The sequence below is a fragment of the Petromyzon marinus genome, chromosome 65 (assembly GCF_048934315.1).
Source record: "Petromyzon marinus isolate PM22_M1 ecotype Great Lakes invasive population chromosome 65, UKy_Petmar_22M1.pri1.0, whole genome shotgun sequence".
Classification (NCBI taxonomy): Eukaryota; Metazoa; Chordata; class Hyperoartia; order Petromyzontiformes; family Petromyzontidae; genus Petromyzon; species Petromyzon marinus.
This window is the reverse complement of record NC_133731.1, coordinates 641,744-651,499: the sequence shown is the minus strand read 5'-3', so window position 1 is coordinate 651,499 and position 9,756 is coordinate 641,744.

Below are 9,756 nucleotides of genomic sequence, written 5' to 3'. Positions count from 1 at the left end.
AGGTGTGGGGATAGTGGGGGGGAGGTGGTGGGATAGAGGTGGGGGGGGATAGGGGGAGGGGGGGATAGTGGGGGAGGGGGATTGGGAGGTGGGGGGAGGGGGTGATCGAGGGATAGGCGTTTGCTTCGGGCAACAGAGGGAATGTCTAAATATGGGCATTGCTGAATAATGTTTGGCCCGGATGGGTGCGCGAAGTTGTGGGAAGGTGAAACTGGACGCGCGGGGGGTGCGGGTGAGGTCAAGGTCAAGGTCAAGGTCACGGTGGGGGTGGGTGGGGGGTGGGGGGCGTTGAGATGAAGGTGAGTCGTGGTTGGAGGCCAGGTCAGGTTCGGTCCGTATCGCCGATCAGCAGCCCCAGCAGCAGCATCAGCAGCGGCATTCAACTCATCAAGATCATCATCAGCAGCAGTATCATCATCAGCAGCGGCATTCAACTCATCAAGATCATCATCAGCAGCAGCATCATCATCAGCAGCAGCGGCATTCAACTCATCAAGATCATCATCAGCAGCAGTATCATCATCATCAGCAGCGGCATTCAAGAGCATCATCAGCAGCAGTATCATCATCAGCAGCGGCATTCAACTCATCAAGATCAGCATCAGCAGCAGCATCATCATCAGCAGCAGTAGATGCAGCAGCGTCAGCATCGGTGCCTTCGGTTGCAGCAGCAGCAGCAGCAGTATCATCAGCAGCAGCATCATCAGTGTCATCATCAGCATCAGTATCATCATCAGCATCAGTGTCATCAGCAGCAGCAGTATCATCAGCAGCAGCATCAGTATCTAAATTAAACGTCAACTATTATGTTATTTTCAGAAGCGACCTGGCCACAAATGATAGCTCAAAAAAGTGGCCTTATCACGTGGAAATCTACAGCAGCAACCAAACACTCTAAACGCGTGATGTTGATTCTACATGTGGAGGTGAAAATCCGGATCCGGAGACAACGTGCAACATCCAAACATATACAGCAGCAGCAGCAGGCATCGTCAGGGTCGGGATCGAACCCACGAACTCCTGTATACCAGGCGAGGTCGTTAACATCTCCTAGCCCCTGGACATCTGTAGAAAAATAGCTTTTTAGCTGATCGTATTCCCCCTCAAGTATTAAAATAAAATACAAAGTCTGAAATATTCTGATCCCGGACCACCAAATTTGGTAGGTTGAGAGTTCACATCCCGGTTCGGCGAGTTGAATCACTCCATCATCATCATCCGTCTGGGGTGGATAAAAATAAGTACCGCCTTGTGGACAGGTCGACAGTGGTTGTCCTATGGACAGACTCGCCCCCCCCTGCCCGCCATATTAATGTGGAATTTCCAGTGACTGGCTCTGCAGAGCTGTAAACAGAAGATGAGCATCAATTCCTCAATGCTCATTTCAGCTTTGACTTTAATTATTGTTCCATTATATTCTAAATAACTTAAGTTTCTTAATTGAAAGCACGTGTGCGTGTTATTACACTGTGCATGTGGCCTTGAAATTAACAAAAAAGGGTACACAACAGGCGACGTTTCAGGCAAAGGGCCTTTTCCAAGAGCACATAGAGAGGTCACCAGAATCACAATGTGTGTTTATCCTGGAGGAATCCGATGAGCTATGAAGCTCTTTTTCTACAGATGTCCAGACTCTGCTCTCCTACCTCTGTGTGTGTGTCCTTGTGTGTAGCTGCACTACGAACCCGGCCACCCGAGTTCGATTCCCACCCACGAGCCTCAAATGAGTACCTGCGCGCGATGTGGTAAACATCGCCACGAGGGAGACAAAGGCGGTCGGGCGTGGTGTTGGCCACCCACCCCTTCGTGTGCTGTGCCGACCTCATAGATGCCGTTCCAGTCTGTTACAGGCTACAGTGGGGATCTTTGCCTTGGCTTGCGTGTGTAGTTGTCTGTGTGTGCGTGTGTGGTTTATGCGATTGCTTCTGGTTTGTGGCATTGTGTGTTCGTGTGCACATGAGCGTGGGACCTGCGTGGAGTGAGTGGGTGAGTTGTTGTGACCTCCAGTGTGGCCAGTGTGTGGGGTGAATGAGTGGGATAATGGATCAGTGGGTGGGTGGGTGAGTGGGTGAGTGAATGAGTGGGTGATTGAGTGGGTGGATGAGTGAGTGGGAGAGTGGATCAGTGGGTGGGTGAATGAGTGGGTGGTTGAATGGGTGGGTGGGTGAGTGGGTGAATGAGTGGGTGATTGAGTGGGTGGATGAGTGGGAGAGTGGATCAGTGGGTGGGTGAATGAGTGGGTGGTTGAATGGGTGGGTGGGTGAGTGAGTGGGTGAATGAGAGGGTGATTGAGTGGGTGAGTGAGTGGGATAATGGATCAGTGGGTGGGTGGGTGAGTGAGCGAGTGAACGAGTGGGTGAGTGAGCGAGTGAACGAGTGGGTGAGTGAGCGAGTGGGTGAGTGAGCGAGTGGGTGAGTGAACGAGTGGATGAGCGGGTGAGCGAGTGAACGAGTGGGTGAGTGAGCGAGTGAACGAGTTGGTGAGCGTGTTATTCCAACCTGCGGTGTGGTGAGTGAAAACAAGGTGAATGTACGTGTATCTGTCTCATCTGTGTGCGCTTGTGTGTGCGGGTGTGTGCGAATGTGTGTACGTCTGCGCGTGTACGTGTGGGCGTGTGTTTGGAATTTTAACCGGACCGACAGCTCCCCCACTTTTTGCTTCATTGACACGGTCAAAGCCTTCGAGACAATCAAAACCCCGTGACCGGAGGTTAGTCTTCATACAGAGACCCATAGACTCACACAGAGACCCATAGACTCACACAGAGACCCATAGACTCACATAAAGACCCATAGATTTCACACAGACACCCATAGACTTCAACCAGAGAGCCACATACCGGAGTTTAGTCTTCACACATAGACCCATAGATTGACACAGAGACCCACAGAGTCACATAAAGACCCATAGTCTTCATACAGAGACTCAGAGACTTTAAACAGAGAGCAAAAGACTGGAGGTTCATCTTCAAATAAAGACCCATAGACTTCACACAGAGACCCATAGACTTCACACAGAGTCACAGACTGGAGGTTAGTCTCCATACAGAGACCCAACGACTCATACAGATACCCATAGAGTCACATTAAAACACAGACTTCACACAGACACCCATATACCTCATAGAGAGCCATAGACTGGAGGTTAGTCTTCATAGAGACCCATAGACTCACACGGAGACCGATTGACATCATACAAAGAGCCATAGACTGGAGGTTAGTCTTCACACAGAGACCCATAGACTTCACAAAGACACCCATAGTCTTCACACAGAGACCCATAGACTTCACAAAAAGAGCCATAGACTGGAGCTTCGTCTTCACACGGAGAACCATGGACTCACACAGAGACCCATTGACTCACACAGAGACCCATAAGCTTCACACAGAGACCTATAGATGTCACACAGGGAGTCACAGACTAGAGGTTAGTCTTCACAGATAGCCCTATAGACTCACACAGAGACCCATAGTGTCACATGAAGGCCCATATACTTTACTCAGAGACGGATAGATTTCACACAAAGAGTAACATTCTGGAAGTTAGTCTTTACACAGAGACCCATAGAATTCACAAAAAAGCCATAGCCTAGAGGTTAGTCTTCACAGAGAGACCCAGAGACTCACACAGAGACACATAGAGTCACTTAAAGACCCATATACTTTACATAGAGACCCATAGACTTCACACCGAGAACCATGGACTCACACAGAGACCCATTGACTCAAACAGAGACCCATAAGCTTCACAAAGAGACCCATAGACTTCACACAGTGACCCATATATTTCACATAGAGAGTCACAGACTGGAGGTTAGTCTTCACACAGAGATCCATGGACTCACAGAGAGACCCATTGTCTAACACAGACACCCATAATCTTCACACAGAGACCCATATACTTCACACAGAAAGTCAAAGACTCAGTTAGTTTTCCCACAGAGACACATAGACTTCACACAGAGACACAGAGACTTCACACAGAGAGCCATAGACTTCACACAGAGAGCCACAGACTCACACAGAGAGCCATAGACTTCACACAGAGAGCCATAGACTTCACACAGAGAGCCATAGACTTCACCCATGAGACCCATAGACTTCACACAGAGAGCCATAGACTGGAGGTTAGTTTTCCCACAGAGACACAGACTCATACAGAGACCCATATAGTCACATGAAGATGCATACACCACACACAGAGACCCATAGACTTCACACAGAGAGTCACAGACTAAAGGTTAGTCTTCATACAGAGACCCATAGACTCACATATAGACTCATATACTTCACACAGAGACCCATAGACTTCACACAGAGAGCCATAGATGTTAGGTTTGTCTTCACACAGAGAGCCATAGACGTCACCCATGAGACCCATAGATTGGAGGTTAGTCTTCACTCAGAGAGCCATGACTGGCCGTTAAACTTCGTACTTTCGGGGCCCATGACCTTATGATCATACAGAACCCCACCTCCCCCATCCCACTACCACCAAATGTGGTGAAGTATGGTCAAACAACCCCCATACCTGGCATTTTAGCCTACGAACACCGGCGACCCGAGTGCAATTCCCGATCACGGCCACCAACACAGCCTCAAATGAGTACCTGGTGCGGTGTGCAGTAAACATCGCCACTAGGGGAGACAAAGGCGGTCGGGCGTGGTGCTGGCCACCCACCCCCTAGTGTTCTGTTCGGGCCTTTATAGGTGCTCGCTAACAGCACTTGCCCCTACAGTCTGTGAAGGCTACACGGTGGATCTTTGTCTTTGGTGTGTGCGAGAACATCGTCAGCGAGGGATACAGAAGCAGCGCGGTTGTTGGTTGCTGGCGACACTAAAGCCATGGCAACGCATCAGCACCAACTGTGGGAGGAATCACGGGCGTCCAGCAAGGTGGGATACAGGGATGGGGTGAGAAACAACAACATCATCAACAACAGCATCATCAACAACAACATCAACAGCGTCAACATCAACAGTGTCAACAGCGTCAACAGGATCAACATCAGCACCAACAGCATCAACGACAACAGCATCAGCAGCATCAACATCCACAGTCAACAACATTAACAGCATCAACAACATCAACAAAATCAACAACATCAACAACAGCATCAGCAACATCAACAGCATCAACAGCACCAACAACATCAACAGCACCAATAACTTCAACATCAACAGCATCAACATCAACAGCATCAAAACAGCAACATCAACCCCATCAACAGCATCAACAGCACCAACAACATCAATAAACAACAAATATATGCAACAAACGGTACAACAGTGCGAAGTTGAGCAAGTTTACTCATGAATAAATAATTATAGAGCATGGAGACACCACAGGTTACCACGTTTGGCTACGTACGGTGCGAAATAATTTCAACGTACACACACATGCAGAGACCCATAGACTCCCCAGACCCATAGAGACCCGCAGAGAACCACAGGTTATCACGTTTGGCTACGTACGGTGCGAAATAATTTCAACGTACACACAATCACAACGCCTCTACAACAAAGCACTTTTTTTGTTATTTTCAAAATCGTAGACGCTGCGTAGTGAACCACCCGGGCCATTTATGATGCCACGCGAACGCCGCTCGGTTTGAAGGTCGACTCTCGACACGAGTCCAGACAGGTCCTGCAAGTTTGCCCGTTCCAGAACAAATCCGCTTGCTATTTGCCACGGGGAAAACTCGCGGTTCGAGAGCGGTGGTCATCTTCACCGTTATCGCAGCCCGTTGGTTCTCAATAGTTACAACAACAACAACAAAACACTAATTTTGATTTAAAGCTTTCGTGACTGCAGTAATTCATATTCTTAGTTCTTTCGGTAAAGTCACGTTGAAGGGAAACAACAAAATAATAAAATATATATAAAACAATAAAATTCTCACGACGTTTCGACCATAACACAAACGGTCGTCTTCAGGTGTGTTGGTTTGCATACATTTATTTTTAAACGGCGTATTTAAACGGTTTATTGGTTTGCATAATTTTTTTTTAATACACCGTTTAAATAAACCGTTTAAAAATAAATTTATGCAAACCAACACACCTGAAGACGACCGTTTGTGTTATGGTCGAAACGTCGTGAGAATTTCTTATTGTTTTATATATATTTTATTATTTTGTTGTTTCCCTTCAACGTGACTTTACCGAAAGAACTAAGAATAAAAACACTAATTGTTGTTACGATGTTAATAAACGCAGAGCGGCTTGATGATTGTGAAGTATCATGGGACCTTAGTATAAAAGGATTAAAACAGTTGCGTTAAGATGTACGCATTGTCTTTGACTTTGTGTTTTTGATTATTTACCTTCCGTAAAAAAGCAAAAAGATAAATCTGGCCATGTCTCACTACCCTCCAGAAAGGGCATCTCGAAAACACTCAAGGTGGTGCAGCGTGCACCCCTTGTTAAGAACCACTGGTGTAGTGTATAGTGTAGTGTATAGTGTAGTGTATATTGTAGTGTATAGTGTAGTGTAGTGTATAGTGTAGTGTATAGTGTAGTGTATAATGTAGTGTAGTGTATAGTGTAGTGTATAGTAGTGTAGTGTATAGTAGTGTATAGTGTAGTGTATAGTGTAGTGTATAGTGTAGTGTATAGTGTAGTGTATAGTAGTGTAGTGTATAGTAGTGTAGTGTATAGTAGTGTATAGTAATGTAGTGTATAGTGTAGTGTATAGTAGTGTATAGTGTAGTGTATAGTGTAGTGTATAGTAGTGTAGTGTATAGTAGTGTATAGTGAAGTGTATAGTAGTGTAGTGTATAGTGTAGTGTATAGTAGTTTAGTGTATAGTGTAGTGTATAGTGTAGTGTATAGTAGTTTAGTGTATAGTGAAGTGTATAGTGTATAGTAGTTTAGTGTATAGTGAAGTGTATAGTAGTGTAGTGTATAGTGTAGTGTATAGTAGTTTAGTGTATAGTGAAGTGTATAGTGTATAGTAGTTTAGTGTATAGTGAAGTGTATAGTAGTGTAGTGTATAGTGTAGTGTATAGTAGTGTATAGTGTAGTGTATAGTAGTGTAGTGTATAGTAGTGTATAGTGAAGTGTATAGTAGTGTAGTGTATAGTGTAGTGTATAGTAGTTTAGTGTATAGTGTAGTGTATAGTGTAGTGTATAGTAGTTTAGTGTATAGTGAAGTGTATAGTGTATAGTAGTTTAGTGTATAGTGAAGTGTATAGTAGTGTAGTGTATAGTGTAGTGTATAGTAGTTTAGTGTATAGTGAAGTGTATAGTGTATAGTAGTTTAGTGTATAGTGAAGTGTATAGTAGTGTAGTGTATAGTGTAGTGTATAGTAGTTTAGTGTATAGTGAAGTGTATAGTAGTGTAGTGTATAGTGAAGTGTATAGTAGTTTAGTGTATAGTGAAGTGTATAGTAGTGTAGTGTATAGTAGTGTAGTGTATAGTGTAGTGTATAGTAGTGTAGTGTATAGTGAAGTGTATAGTGTAGTGTATAGTAGTGTAGTGTATAGTTTAGTGTATAGTGAAGTGTATAGTAGTGTAGTGTATAGTGAAGTGTATAGTGAAGTGTATAGTAGTGTAGTGTATAGTGTAGTGTATAGTAGTGTAGTGTATAGTGAAGTGTAGTGTATAGTAGTGTATAGTGAAGTGTATAGTGTAGTGTATAGTAGTGTAGTGTATAGTGTAGTGTATAGTAGTGTATAGTGTAGTGTATAGTAGTGTAGTGTATAGGAGTGTAGTGTATAGTGTAGTGTATAGTAGTGTAGTGTATAGTGTAGTGTATAGTGTAGTGTATAGTAGTGTAGTGTATAGTAGTGTAGTGTATAGTGTAGTGTAGTGTATAGTGTAGTGTATAGTGTAGTGTATAGTGTAGTGTATAGTGTAGTGTATAGTGCAGTTCAGTGGTTCTTAACATTGATAGCAGGAGACAAAATCCTCTAAGCCAGTGGTTCGTCTTATCCTGGGGTGCACCCCAGGATAGGACGAACCACTGCTCTAGAAGCATCATCCAGCAGCATCCCACAATGCCTTGTGTTGATGATGATTCACTACACTATACACTACACTATACACTACACTACTATACACTACACTATACACTACTATACACTACACTACTATACACTACACTATACACTACACTACTATACACTACACTACTATACACTACACTATACACTACTATACACTACACTACTATACACTTCACTATACACTACACTACTATACACTTCACTATACACTTCACTATACACTATACACTTCACTATACACTACACTACTAAACACTACACTATACACTACACTATACACTACACCCCAGGGGGTGCAGCATGCAACCCAGGTTGAGACGAACCACTGGCTGAGAGTATTTTGTCTCCTGCTATCAATGTCCACGCCATGGTGATGATGATGATAATGAGCGCCCTTTGTTGAGGAGCCATCACTTGTGATGACCAGGTCGCTTCTGAGAAGTAGCCACACAGTTCAGTGGGGCCTAAACCTGGTGAAATAAAAAACATCATAGTATCTACTTTGTGTTAGTTTAAATATCACCTCCCTGTGTGTAGATCAATGGGATACGAACGACGCCGCCTCTGATGGCTCTGTTCCTCACGCTGCTCCATCGCCTCCTGCTGGTGTAGAGGTGCCAGACTGAGAATGCCATCGTCATCACCACCCCTGGGACAATTCGTGTGGCAGACGTGGGCTTAACCACCCACCCAACCACCCAACCACCCACCCACCTAACCACCCACCCACCCACACAACCAACCACCCACCCACCCAACCACCCACCCACCTAACCACCCACCCACCCACACAACCAACCACCCACCCACCCAACCACCCACCCACCTAACCACCCAACCACCCAACCACCCACCCAACCACCCACCCACCCACCCAACCAACCAACCAACCACCCAACTACCCACCCACCCAACTACCCAACCAACCACCCAACCACCAAACCGACCACCCACTACCAACACCACGTTGACCCAACATTTGCTGGCGACCACTATCCAATGTGGACTCTGGACAGGGTCTCAGTGCGCCGCCGAGAACCGGCGAGGATGTTCAATTTCATGTTAACAGAGGCCTCCCTTCATTCTCCCACTGTCAATCTATGGGTCTCTGTGTGAAGTCTATGGTTCTCAATTCGAGTCTATGGGTCTGTGTGTGAGTCTATGGGTCTCTGTGTGAGTCTATGGGTCTCTGTGTGAAGTCTATGGCTCCCTGTGTGAGTCTATGGGTCTCTGTGTGAAGTCTATGGTTCTCAATTCGAGTCTATAGCTATCTGTGTGAAGTCAATGAATCTCGATGCGATTCTATGGGTCTCTGCGTGAGGTTTATGGCTGTCTCTGTGAAATCTATGGATCTCTGTGAGGTCTATGGCTCTGTGCGAAGTCTATTGCTCTTTGTGTGAAGTCTATGAATCTCGATGGGAGTCTATGGCTCTCTGTGTTAAGTCTATGAATCTCGATGGGAGTCTATGGCTCTCTGTGTGAAGTCTATGAATCTCGATGGGAGTCTATGGTTCTCTGCGTGAAGGCTATGAATCTCTATGCGAAGTCTATTGCTCTCTGTGTGAAGTCTATTAATCTCTATGCGAAGTCTATTGCTTTCTGTGTGAAGGCTATGAATCTCGATGGGAGTCTATGGCTCTCTGTGTGAAGTCTATGAATCTCGATGGGAGTCTATGGTTCTCTGTGTGAAGTCTATGAATCTCGATGGGAGTCTATGGTTCTCTGTGTGAAGTCTATGAATCTCGA